At 34.3% G+C, this 12,446-nt stretch overlaps 1 non-coding gene across 1 annotated transcript in view; it reads left to right on the forward strand.

The window, feature by feature from the left end:
* LOC146882273 (25S ribosomal RNA) overlaps positions 1–127 on the forward strand; it is a 3,383-nt gene extending 3,256 nt beyond the window's left edge. Inside the window, exon 1 of the ribosomal RNA XR_014985694.1 lies at positions 1–127. This exon is cut by the window's left edge and continues 3,256 nt beyond it. This is a non-coding gene — a ribosomal RNA (25S ribosomal RNA).
* The last annotated feature ends 12,319 nt before the right edge of the window (positions 128–12,446 follow it).

Here is a 12,446-nt window from a genome sequence, read left to right on the forward strand (position 1 = left end):
GCCAATTCCGTCAAGGTGGGAAATCAAATTTCACCAGAAATGCATATAAAATAATAGTGATTCTGATAGCCAGAGCAAAAGTTATGGTCCTCTGAAGTTTGACTAAAAATCAGTCCAAAATTTTTTTGAAACTCTCAACTCAGACCATTCCAACTGCACCAGCTATTTTTCCCATCAAGTTCAATGTCTTAGAAGTGGGGGGAAAAAATTTCAAGTCAAAACAAGCACCGTAGCTACCAGAACAAAAATCTCGAAAAAATGAAGAAAAATCACAAAAAATATTGCTGAAATGTAGAAAATGGCATTTTCTGAAGAATTTGAGTTTGCAAATCGGCAGAGCCAGTTTTACCAAGGAGGGAAATCAAATTCCACCCGAAATGCATATAAAATAATACTGATTCTGATACCTAGAGCAAAAGTTATGGTCCTCTGAAGTTTGACTAAAAATCAGTCCAAATTTTTTTTGAAACTCTCAACTCAGACCATACCAACTGCTCCAGCTATTTTTTCCATCAAGTTCAATGTCTTAGAAGTGGGGGTAAAAAGTTTTAAGTCAAAACAAGCACCGTAGGTACCAGACAAAAATCTTAAAAAATGAAGAAAAATCACAAAAAACATTACTGAAATGTAGAAAATGGCATTTTCTGGAGAATTTGAGTTTGCAAACCAGCAAAGCCAATTCCAACAAGGTGGGAAATCAAATTTCACCCGAAATGCATATAAAATAATAGTGATTCTGATAACCAGAGGAAAAGTTATGGTCTTCTGAAGTTTGACTAAAAATCAGTCCAAAATTTTTTTGAAACTCTCAACTCAGACCATACCAACTGCTCCAGCTATTTTTCCCATGAAGTTCAGTGTCTTAGAAGTGGGGGTAAAAAGTTTTAAGTCAAAACAAGCACCGTAGTTACCAGAACAAAAATCTTAAAAAATGAAGAAAAATCACAAAAAACATTACTTAAATGTAGAAAATGGCATTTTCTGGAGAATTTGAGTTTGCAAACCAGCAAAGCCAATTTCGACAAGGTGGGAAATCAAATTTTACCCGAAATGCATATAAAATAATAGTGATTCTGATAACTAGAGCAAAAGTTATGGTCCTCTGAAGTTTGACTAAAAATCAGTCCAAATTTTTTTTGAAACTCTCAACTCAGACCATACCAAATGCTCCAGCTATTTTTCCCATCAAGTTCAATGTCTTAGAAGTGGGGGTAAAAAGTTTTAAGTCAAAACAAGCACCGTAGGTACCAGAACAAAAATCTTAAAAAATGAAGAAAAATCACAAAAAACATTACTTAAATGTAGAAAATGGCATTTTCTGGAGAATTTGAGTTTGCAAACCAGCAAAGCCAATTCCGACAAGGTGGGAAATCGAATTTCACCCGAAATGCATATAAAATAATAGTGATTCTGATAACCAGAGCAAAAGTTATGTTCCTCTGAAGTTTGACTAAAAATCAGTCCAAAATTTTTTTGAAACTCTCAACTCAGACCATACCAACTGCTCCAGCTATTTTTCCCATGAAGTTCAGTGTCTTAGAAGTGGGGGTAAAAAGTTTTAAGTCAAAACAAGCACCGTAGTTACCAGAACAAAAATCTTAAAAAATGAAGAAAAATCACAAAAAACATTACTGAAATGTAGAAAATGGCATTTTCTGGAGAATTTGAGTTTGCAAACCAGCAAAGCCAATTCCGACAAGGTGGGAAATCAAATTTTACCCGAAATGCATATAAAATAATAGTGATTCTGATAACTAGAGCAAAAGTTATGGTCCTCTGAAGTTTGACTAAAAATCAGTCCAAATTTTTTTTGAAACTCTCAACTCAGACCATACCAAATGCTCCAGCTATTTTTCCCATCAAGTTCAATGTCTTAGAAGTGGGGGTAAAAAGTTTTAAGTCAAAACAAGCACCGTAGGTACCAGAACAAAAATCTTAAAAAATGAAGAAAAATCACAAAAAACATTACTTAAATGTAGAAAATGGCATTTTCTGGAGAATTTGAGTTTGCAAACCAGCAAACCCAATTCCGACAAGGTGGGAAATCGAATTTCACCCGAAATGCATATAAAATAATAGTGATTCTGATAACCAGAGCAAAAGTTATGTTCCTCTGAAGTTTGACTAAAAATCAGTCCAAAATTTTTTTGAAACTCTCAACTCAGACCATACCAACTGCACCAGCTATTTTTCCCATCAAGTTCAATGTCTTAGAAGTGGGGGGAAAAAATTTCAAGTCAAAACAAGCACCGTAGCTACCAGAACAAAAATCTTGAAAAAATGAAGAAAAATCACAAAAAATATTGCTGAAATGTAGAAAATGGCATTTTCTGAAGAATTTGAGTTTGCAAATCGGCAGAGCCAATTTTACCAAGGAGGGAAATAAAATTCCACCCGAAATGCATATAAAATAATAGTGATTCTGATAACTAGAGCAAAAGTTATGGTCCTCTGAAGTTTGACTAAAAATCAGTCCAAATTTTTTTTGAAACTCTCAACTCAGACCATACCAACTGCTCCAGCTATTTTTTCCATCAAGTTCAATGTCTTAGAAGTGGGGGTAAAAAGTTTTAAGTCAAAACAAGCACCGTAGGTACCAGACAAAAATCTTAAAAAATGAAGAAAAATCACAAAAAACATTACTGAAATGTAGAAAATGGCATTTTCTGGAGAATTTGAGTTTGCAAACCAGCAAAGCCAATTCCGACAAGGTGGGAAATCAAATTTCACCCGAAATGCATATAAAATAATAGTGATTCTGATAACCAGAGCAAAAGTTATGGTCTTCTGAAGTTTGACTAAAAATCAGTCCAAAATTTTTTTGAAACTCTCAACTCAGACCATACCAACTGCTCCAGCTATTTTTCCCATCAAGTTCAATGTCTTAGAAGTGGGGGGAAAAAATTTCAAGTCAAAACAAGCACCGTAGCTACCAGAACAAAAATCTCGAAAAAATGAAGAAAAATCACAAAAAATATTGCTGAAATGTAGAAAACGGCATTTTCTGAAGAATTTGAGTTTGCAAACCGGCAGAGCCGATTTTACCAAGGAGGGAAATCAAATTCCACCCGAAATGCATATAAAATAATAGTGATTCTGATAGCTAGAGCAAAAGTTATGGTCCTCTGAAGTTTGACTAAAAATCAGTCCAAATTTTTTTTGAAACCCTCAACTCAGACCATACCAACTGCTCCAACTATTTTTCCCATGAAGTTCAATGTCTTAGAAGTGGGGGTAAAAAGTTTTAAGTCAAAACAAGCACCGTAGGTACCAGAACAAAAATCTTAAAAAATGAAGAAAAATCACAAAAAACATTACTGAAATGTAGAAAATGGCATTTTCTGGAGAATTTGAGTTTGCAAACCAGCAAAGCCAATTCCGACAAGGTGGGAAATCAAATTTCACGCGAAATGCATATAGAATAATAGTGATTCTGATAACCAGAGCAAAAGTTATGGTCCTCTGAAGTTTGACTAAAAAACAGTCCAAAATTTTTTTGAAACTCTCAACTCAGATCATACCAACTGCACCAGCTATTTTTCCCATCAAGTTCAATGTCTTAGAAGTGGGGGGAAAAATTTCAAGTCAAAACAAGCACCGTACCTACCAGAACCAAAATCTCGAAAAAATGAAGAAAAATCACAAAAAACATTACTGAAGTGTAGAAAATGGCATTTTCTGGAGAATTTGAGTTTGCAAACAAGCAAAGCCAATTCCCACAAGGTGGGAAATAAAATTTCACCCGAAATGCATATAAAATAATAGTGATTCTGATAACCAGAGCAAAAGTTATGGTCCTCTGAAGTTTGACTAAAAATCAGTCCAAAATTTTTTTGAAACTCTCAACTCAGACCATACCAACTGCACCAGCTATTTTTCCCATCAAGTTCAATGTCTTAGAAGTGGGGGGAAAAAATTTCAAGTCAAAACAAGCACCATAGCTACCAGAACAAAAATCTCGAAAAAATGAAGAAAAATCACAAAAAATATTACTGAAATGTAGAAAATGGCATTTTCTGAAGAATTTGAGTTTGCAAATCGGCAGAGCCAGTTTTACCAAGGAGGGAAATCAAATTCCACCCGAAATGCATACAAAATAATAGTGATTCTGAGAACTAGAGCAAAAGTTATGGTCCTCTGAAGTTTGACTAAAAATCAATCCAAATTTTTTTTGAAACTCTCAACTCAGACCATACCAACTGCTCTAGCTATTTTTCCCATCAAGTTCAATGTCTTAGAAGTGGGGGTAAAAAGTTTTAAGTCAAAACAAGCAACGTAGGTACCAGAACAAAAATCTTAAAAAATGAAGAAAAATCACAAAAAACATTACTGAAATGTAGAAAATGGCATTTTCTGGAGAATTTGAGTTTGCAAACCAGCAAAGCCAATTCCGACAAGGTGGGAAATCAAATTTCACGCGAAATGCATATAAAATAATAGTGATTCTGATAACCAGAGCAAAAGTTATGGTCCTCTGAAGTTTGACTAAAAATCAGTCCAAAATTTTTTTGAAACTCTCAACTCAGATCATACCAACTGCACCAGCTATTTTTCCCATCAAGTTCAATGTCTTAGAAGTGGGGGGAAAAAATTTCAAGTCAAAACAACCCTAGCTACCAGAACCAAAATCTCGAAAAAATGAAGAAAAATCACAAAAAATATTGCTGAAATGTACAAAATGGCATTTTCTGAAGAATTTGAGTTTGCAAATCGGCAGAGCCAGTTTTACCAAGGAGGGAAATCAAATTCCACCCGAAATGCATATAAAATAATAGTGATTCTGATAACTAGAGCAAAAGTTATGGTCCTCTGAAGTTTGACTAAAAATCAGTCCAAAATTTTTTTGAAACTCTCAACTCAGACCATACCAACTGCTCCAGCTATTTTTCCCATCAAGTTCAATGTCTTAGAAGTAGGGGGAAAAAATTTCAAGTCAAAACAAGCATCGTAGCTACCAGAACAAAAATCTCAAAAAAATGAAGAAAAATCACAAAAAATATTGCTGAAATGTAGAAAACGGCATTTTCTAAAGAATTTGAGTTTGCAAACCGGCAGAGCCAATTTTACCAAGGAGGGAAATCAAATTCCACCTGAAATGCATATAAAATAATAGTGATTCTGATAACCAGAGCAAAAGTTGTGGTCCTCTGAAGTTCGACTAAAAATTAGTCTCAAATTTTTTTGAAACTCTCAACTCGGACCATACCAACTGCTGCAGCTATTTTTCCCATGAAGTTCAATGTCTTAGAAGTGGGGGTAAAAACTTTTAAGTCAAAACAAGCACCGTAGGTACCAGAACAAAAATCTTAAAAAATGAAGAAAAATCACAAAAAACATTACTGAAATGTAGAAAATGGCATTTTCTGGAGAATTTGAGTTTGCAAACAAGCAAAGCCAATTCCCACAAGGTGGGAAATCAAATTTCACCCGAAATGCATATAAAATAATAGTGATTCTGATAACCAGAGCAAAAGTTATGGTCCTCTGAAGTTTGACTAAAAATCAGTCCAAAATTTTTTTGAAACTCTCAACTCAGACCATACCAACTGCACCAGCTATTTTTCCCATCAAGTTCAATGTCTTAGAAGTGGGGGGAAAAAATTTCAAGTCAAAACAAGCACCGTAGCTACCAGAACAAACATCTCGAAAAAATGAAGAAAAATCACAAAAAATATTGCTGAAATGTAGAAAATGGCATTTTCTGAAGAATTTGAGTTTGCAAATCGGCAGAGCCAGTTTTACCAAGGAGGGAAATCAAATTCCACCCGAAATGCATACAAAATAATAGTGATTCTGAGAACTAGAGCAAAAGTTATGGTCCTCTGAAGTTTGACTAAAAATCAATCCAAATTTTTTTTGAAACTCTCAACTCAGACCATACCAAATGCTCCAGCTATTTTTCCCATGAAGTTCAATGTCTTAGAAGTGGGGGTAAAAAGTTTTAAGTCAAAACAAGCACCGTAGGTACCAGAACAAAAATCTTAAAAAATGAAGAAAAATCACAAAAAACATTACTTAAATGTAGAAAATGGCATTTTCTGGAGAATTTGAGTTTGCAAACCAGCAAAGCCAATTCCGACAAGGTGGGAAATCAAATTTCACCCGAAATGCATATAAAATAATAGTGATTCTGATAACCAGAGCAAAAGTTATGTTCCTCTGAAGTTTGACTAAAAATCAGTCCAAAATTTTTTTGAAACTCTCAACTCAGACCATACCAACTGCACCAGCTATTTTTCCCATCAAGTTCAATGTCTTAGAAGTGGGGGGAATAAATTTCAAGTCAAAACAAGCACCGTAGCTACCAGAACAAAAATCTTGAAAAAATGAAGAAAAATCACAAAAAATATTGCTGAAATGTAGAAAATGGCATTTTCTGAAGAATTTGAGTTTGCAAATCGGCAGAGCCAATTTTACCAAGGAGGGAAGTAAAATTCCACCCGAAATGCATATAAAATAATAGTGATTCTGATAACTAGAGCAAAAGTTATGGTCCTCTGAAGTTTGACTAAAAATCAGTCCAAATTTTTTTTGAAACTCTCAACTCAGACCATACCAACTGCTCCAGCTATTTTTCCCATCAAGTTCAATCTCTTAGAAGTGGGGGTAAAAATTTCAATTCAAAACAAGCACCGTAACTACTAGAACAAAAATCTTAAAAAATGAAGAAAAATCACAAAAAAACATTACTGAAATGTAGAAAATGGCATTTTCTGGAGAATTTGAGTTTGCAAACCAGCAAAGCCAATTCCGAGAAGGTGGGAAATATAATTCCACCCGAAATGCATATAAAATAATAGTGATTCTGATAACCAGAGCAAAAGTTATCGTCCTGTGAAGTTTGACTAAAAATTAGTCCAAAATTTTTTTGAAACTCTCAACTTAGACCATACCAACTGCTCCAGCTATTTTTCCCATCAAGTTCAATGTCTTAGAAGTGGGGGAAAAAAATTTCAAGTCAAAACAAGCACCGTAGCTACCAGAACAAAAATCTCGAAAAAATGAAGAAAAATCACAAAAAATATTGCTGAAATGTAGTAAACGGCATTTTCTGAAGAATTTGAGTTTGCAAACCGGCAGAGCCAGTTTTACCAAGGAGGGAAATCAAATTCCACCCGAAATGCATATAAAATAATAGTGATTCTGATAACTAGAGCAAAAGTTATGGTCCTCTGAAGTTTGACTAAAAATCAGTCCAAATTTTTTTTGAAACTCTCAACTCAGACCATACCAACTGCTCCAGCTATTTTTCCCATGAAGTTCAATGTCTTAGAAGTGGGGGTAAAAAGTTTTAAGTCAAAACAAGCACCGTAGGTACCAGAACAAAAATCTTAAAAAATGAAGAAAAATCACAAAAAACATTACTGAAATGTAGAAAATGGCATTTTCTGGAGAATTTGAGTTTGCAAACTAGCAAAGCCAATTCCGACAAGGTGGGAAATCAAATTTCACCCGAAATGCATATAAAATAATAGTGATTCTGATAACCAGAGCAAAAGTTATGGTCTTCTGAAGTTTGACTAAAAATCAGTCCAAAATTTTTTTGAAACTCTCAAGTCGGACCATACCAACTGCTGCAGCTATTTTTCCCATGAAGTTCAATGTCTTAGAAGTGGGGGTAAAAACTTTTATGAAAACAAGCACCGTAGGTACCAGAACAAAAATCTTAAAAAATGAAGAAAAATCACAAAAAACATTACTGAAATGTAGAAAATGGCATTTTCTGCAGAATTTGAGTTTGCAAACCAGCAAAGCCAATTCCGACAAGGTGGGAAATCAAATTTCACCCGAAATGCATATAAAATAATAGTGATTCTGATAACCAGAGCAAAAGTTATGGTCCTCTGAAGTTTGACTAAAAATCAGTCCAAAATTTTTTTGAAACTCTCAACTCAGACCATACCAACTGCACCAGCTATTTTTCCCATCAAGTTCAATGTCTTAGAAGTGGGGGGAAAAAATTTCAAGTCAAAACAAGCACCGTAGCTACCAGAACAAAAATCTCGAAAAAATTAAGAAAAATCACAAAATATATTGCTGAAATGTAGAAAATGGCATTTTCTGAAGAATTTGAGTTTGCAAATCGGATGAGCCAGTTTTACCAAGGAGGGAAATCAAATTCCACCCGAAATGCATATAAAATAATAGTGATTCTGATAACTAGAGCAAAAGTTATGGTCCTCTGAAGTTTGACTAAAAATCAGTCCAAATTTTTTTTGAAACTCTCAACTCAGACCATACCAACTGCTCCAGCTATTTTTCCCATGAAGTTCAATGTCTTAGAAGTGGGGGTAAAAAGTTTTAAGTCAAAACAAGCACCGTAGGTACCAGAACAAAAATCTTAAAAAATGAAGAAAAATCACAAAAAACATTACTGAAATGTAGAAAATGGCATTTTCTGGAGAATTTGAGTTTGCAAACTAGCAAAGCCAATTCCGACAAGGTGGGAAATCAAATTTCACCCGAAATGCATATAAAATAATAGTGATTCTGATAACCAGAGCAAAAGTTATGGTCTTCTGAAGTTTGACTAAAAATCAGTCCAAAATTTTTTTGAAACTCTCAAGTCGGACCATACCAACTGCTGCAGCTATTTTTCCCATGAAGTTCAATGTCTTAGAAGTGGGGGTAAAAACTTTTATGAAAACAAGCACCGTAGGTACCAGAACAAAAATCTTAAAAAATGAAGAAAAATCACAAAAAACATTACTGAAATGTAGAAAATGGCATTTTCTGCAGAATTTGAGTTTGCAAACCAGCAAAGCCAATTCCGACAAGGTGGGAAATCAAATTTCACCCGAAATGCATATAAAATAATAGTGATTCTGATAACCAGAGCAAAAGTTATGGTCCTCTGAAGTTTGACTAAAAATCAGTCCAAAATTTTTTTGAAACTCTCAACTCAGACCATACCAACTGCACCAGCTATTTTTCCCATCAAGTTCAATGTCTTAGAAGTGGGGGGAAAAAATTTCAAGTCAAAACAAGCACCGTAGCTACCAGAACAAAAATCTCGAAAAAATTAAGAAAAATCACAAAATATATTGCTGAAATGTAGAAAATGGCATTTTCTGAAGAATTTGAGTTTGCAAATCGGATGAGCCAGTTTTACCAAGGAGGGAAATCAAATTCCACCCGAAATGCATATAAAATAATAGTGATTCTGATAACTAGAGCAAAAGTTATGGTCCTCTGAAGTTTGACTAAAAATCAGTCCAAAATTTTTTTGAAACTCTCAACTCAGACCATACCAACTGCTCCAGCTATTTTTCCCATCAAGTTCAATGTCTTAGAAGTGGGGGTAAAAAGTTTTAAGTCAAAACAAGCACCGTAGGTACCAGAACAAAAATCTTAAAAAATGAAGAAAAATCACAAAAAACATTACTTAAATGAAGAAAATGGCATTTTCTGGAGAATTTGAGTTTGCAAACCAGCAAAGCCAATTCCGACAAGGTGGGAAATCGAATTTCACCCGAAATGCATATAAAATAATAGTGATTCTGATAACTAGAGCAAAAGTTATGGTCCTCTGAAGTTTGACTAAAAATCAGTCCAAATTTTTTTTGAAACTCTCAACTCAGACCATACCAACTGCTCCAGCTATTTTTCCCATCAAGTTCAATCTCTTAGAAGTGGGGGTAAAAATTTCAATTCAAAACAAGCACCGTAACTACTAGAACAAAAATCTTAAAAAATGAAGAAAAATCACAAAAAAACATTACTGAAATGTAGAAAATGGCATTTTCTGGAGAATTTGAGTTTGCAAACCAGCAAAGCCAATTCCGACAAGGTGGGAAATATAATTCCACCCGAAATGCATATAAAATAATAGTGATTCTGATAACCAGAGCAAAAGTTATCGTCCTGTGAAGTTTGACTAAAAATCAGTCCAAAATTTTTTTGAAACTCTCAACTCAGACCATACCAACTGCTCCAGCTATTTTTCCCATCAAGTTCAATGTCTTAGAAGTGGGGGAAAAAAATTTCAAGTCAAAACAAGCACCGTAGCTACCAGAACAAAAATCTCGAAAAAATTAAGAAAAATCACAAAAAATATTGCTGAAATGTAGAAAATGGCATTTTCTGAAGAATTTGAGTTTGCAAACCGGCAGAGCCAGTTTTACCAAGGAGGGAAATCAAATTCCACCCGAAATGCATATAAAATAATAGTGATTCTGATAACTAGAGCAAAAGTTATGGTCCTCTGAAGTTTGACTAAAAATCAGTCCAAATTTTTTTTGAAACTCTCAACTCAGACCATACCAACTGCTCCAGCTATTTTTCCCATGAAGTTCAATGTCTTAGAAGTGGGGGTAAAAAGTTTTAAGTCAAAACAAGCACCGTAGGTACCAGAACAAAAATCTTAAAAAATGAAGAAAAATCACAAGAAACATTACTGAAATGTAGAAAATGGCATTTTCTGGAGAATTTGGTTTGCAAACTAGCAAAGCCAATTCCGACAAGGTGGGAAATCAAATTTCACCCGAAATGCATATAAAATAATAGTGATTCTGATAACCAGAGCAAAAGTTATGGTCTTCTGAAGTTTGACTAAAAATCAGTCCAAAATTTTTTTGAAACTCTCAAGTCGGACCATACCAACTGCTGCAGCTATTTTTCCCATGAAGTTCAATGTCTTAGAAGTGGGGGTAAAAACTTTTATGAAAACAAGCACCGTAGGTACCAGAACAAAAATCTTAAAAAATGAAGAAAAATCACAAAAAACATTACTGAAATGTAGAAAATGGCATTTTCTGCAGAATTTGAGTTTGCAAACCAGCAAAGCCAATTCCGACAAGGTGGGAAATCAAATTTCACCTGAAATGCATATACAATAATAGTGATTCTGATAACCAGAGCAAAAGTTATGGTCCTCTGAAGTTTGACTAAAAATCAGTCCAAAATTTTTTTGAAACTCTCAACTCAGACCATACCAACTGCACCAGCTATTTTTCCCATCAAGTTCAATGTCTTAGAAGTGGGGGGAAAAAATTTTAAGTCAAAACAAGCACCGTAGCTACCAGAACAAAAATCTCGAAAAAATGAAGAAAAATCACAAAAAATATTGCTGAAATGTAGAAAATGGCATTTTCTGAAGAATTTGAGTTTGCAAATCGGCAGAGCCAGTTTTACCAAGGAGGGAAATCAAATTCCACCCGAAATGCATATAAAATAATAGTGATTCTGATAACTAGAGCAAAAGTTATGGTCCTCTGAAGTTTGACTAAAAATCAGTCCAAAATTTTTTTGAAACTCTCAACTCAGACCATACCAACTGCTCCAGCTATTTTTCCCATCATGTTCAATGTCTTAGAAGTGGGGGTAAAAAGTTTTAAGTCAAAACAAGCACCGTAGGTACCAGAACAAAAATCTTAAAAAATGAAGAAAAATCACAAAAAACATTACTTAAATGTAGAAAATGGCATTTTCTGGAGAATTTGACTTTGCAAACCAGCAAAGCCAATTCCGACAAGGTGGGAAATCGAATTTCACCCGAAATGCATATAAAATAATAGTGATTCTGATAACCAGAGCAAAAGTTATGTTCCTCTGAAGTTTGACTAAAAATCAGTCCAAAATTTTTTTGAAACTCTCAACTCAGACCATACCAACTGCACCAGCTATTTTTCCCATCAACTTCAATGTCTTAGAAGTGGGGGGAAAAAATTTCAAGTCAAAACAAGCACCGTAGCTACCAGAACAAAAATCTTGAAAAAATGAAGAAAAATCACAAAAAATATTGCTGAAATGTAGAAAATGGCATTTTCTGAAGAATTTGAGTTTGCAAATCGGCAGAGCCAATTTTACCAAGGAGGGAAATAAAATTCCACCCGAAATGCATATAAAATAATAGTGATTCTGATAACTAGAGCAAAAGTTATGGTCCTCTGAAGTTTGACTAAAAATCAGTCCAAATTTTTTTTGAAACTCTCAACTCAGACCATACCAACTGCTCCAGCTATTTTTTCCATCAAGTTCAATGTCTTTGAAGTGGGGGTAAAAAGTTTTAAGTCAAAACAAGCACCGTAGGTACCAGACAAAAATCTTAAAAAATGAAGAAAAATCACAAAAAACATTACTGAAATGTAGAAAATGGCATTTTCTGGAGAATTTGAGTTTGCAAACCAGCAAAGCCAATTCCGACAAGGTGGGAAATCAAATTTCACCCGAAATGCATATAAAATAATAGTGATTCTGATAAACAGAGCAAAAGTTATGGTCTTCTGAAGTTTGACTAAAAATCAGTCCAAAATTTCATTGAAACTCTCAACTCAGACCATACCAACTGCTCCAGCTATTTTTCCCATCAAGTTCAATGTCTTAGAAGTGGGGGGAAAAAATTTCAAGTCAAAACAAGCACCGTAGCTACCAGAACAAAAATCTCGAAAAAATGAAGAAAAATCACAAAAAATATTGCTGAAATGTAGAAAACGGCATTTTCTGAA

The sequence above is a fragment of the Vigna unguiculata genome, chromosome 10, assembly GCF_037176805.1.
Source record: "Vigna unguiculata cultivar grain cowpea cultivar isolate G323 ecotype 2 chromosome 10, ASM3717680v1, whole genome shotgun sequence".
Classification (NCBI taxonomy): domain Eukaryota; kingdom Viridiplantae; phylum Streptophyta; class Magnoliopsida; order Fabales; family Fabaceae; genus Vigna; species Vigna unguiculata.